This window comes from Amblyomma americanum, chromosome 1 (genome assembly GCF_052857255.1).
Source record: "Amblyomma americanum isolate KBUSLIRL-KWMA chromosome 1, ASM5285725v1, whole genome shotgun sequence".
NCBI classification, from domain to species: Eukaryota; Metazoa; Arthropoda; class Arachnida; order Ixodida; family Ixodidae; genus Amblyomma; species Amblyomma americanum.
The window spans coordinates 235,466,424-235,468,189 of record NC_135497.1 but is presented as its reverse complement, the minus strand read 5'-3'; positions in this window follow the sequence as shown (position 1 = coordinate 235,468,189).

Genomic DNA, 1,766 nt, shown 5'->3' with positions numbered 1-1,766 from the left:
ACATGCCTGAAGCGTCAGGAGTTTTTCTGCCCGCCGTAGAGCGCGCGTCCGCCGTATAGCGGCGCTGTCAGATGACTTAGGGGAACTAGGTTGGAGGTTGCAGGACAATCTATTTTCATTGACACAGTGTATAGAAATTGCGGAAAAGGAACACAGGCCCTTATGGCTAGCATTTCTGGATATTAGGGGAGCCTATGACAACGTTACTCAGGAGCATTTGTGGGACATACTGAGCACATTGAATGTGGAAAATGGAGTAATTAATCTTTTAAAATATATATATAGAGGTAACAGAGTGCTCATAAAATGGGAAAAAATGTATCAGGGCCTGTAGAGATACAGCGGGGGCTTAGGCAAGGATGTCCTCTGTCCCCTTTGTTGTTCATGTTGTACCTGCAAGGGTCGGAGACCAAGCTAGAGGGGAGCGGACTAGGCTTCAACCTATCTTTTTTCAACCAAGGGAGTGAGTGAGTGAGTGAAAACTTTTATTGATACAGTCAAGAGATTCGCGGATTCGAAAGCTCCGTCGTCTTCGTTCTTGGCGCTGGCGATCGGAGTCTTCTCTTCAGCATGGGTGGGCCCCTATTCCAGGGCTCCACTGAGCCGTGCTGCATCGCCCGCGTGCCTCACTAAGGCCCGTTGGGCCGTGAGCTCGCTGCTGGTGAGACGACTCTCCCATTGCTCCGCACTCGGGTGTTCGTGTTTGTGGAATGCTTTGTTGCGTTAGCACTCCCAAGTAATGTGATAAAGTGTGGGTGTGGCTCTGCACCACGGGCAGGTGGCCCTGTATTGTGATGGGAACATTTTGTTGAGTATTTGTAGGTTGGAGAAGGTGTTTGTCTGTAGTCTACGCCAGATGGTGGCCTCCTCCTTTGTCAGAGCTTTGTGTGGTGGTGGATATTGGATTAAACAGACATTACCGGGACTAATATACGCGGACGATATAGTGATAATGGCTGACAACAAGGAAGACCTGCAGAAGTTGTTAGACATATGCAGTACAGAGGGAGATAGATTAGGCTTCAAGTATAGTAAGGAAAAATCTGCAGTCATGATATTTAATGAAGAGGGCGGCGAGCATAGAATACAGGAGTTCGTGCTAAAAGTAGTGAATGAGCACAAGTATCTTGGGATGTGGATAAATTACAGTGCTGAGTATCTGATAGAGCATGAAAAATATGTAATGAATAAAGCCAGTAGGAATGCAGCTGTCATGAAAAATAGGGCACTGTGAATTACAATAGGTATGAGGTGGTAAGAGGGATCTGGAATGGGGTGATGGTCCCTAGCCTGACCTTCGGTAATGCGGTCCTTTGTATGAGGCCAGATGTTCAAGCAAGGCTAGAAATTAAACAACGGGGAGTAGGGAGGTTAGCTTTGGGAGCACATGGCAATACACCAAATCAGGGGGTACAGGGTGATATGCGATGGGCGTCTTTCGAGAGCAGAGAGGCTAGCAGTAAGATATCATTTGAGGAACGATTGAGAAAGATAGAGGAAAAGCAGTGGGCTAGGAAAGTTTTCAAATACCTGTATATGAAGAATGTTGACACGAAATGGAGAAAGCGAACGAGAAAATTGACAAGCAAATAACTGGACAGCAGTAAGGGGGCAAATCAGCAATTATCGGCTAAGAAAAAGGTTAAAGAAACAGAGAGAGCTCTGTGGAAAACAGGGATGCTGACGAAATCGGCACTGGGAACATACCGGACCTTTAAACAGGAGATTGTCAAAGAAAATATCTATGATAATTGTAGGGGAAGCTC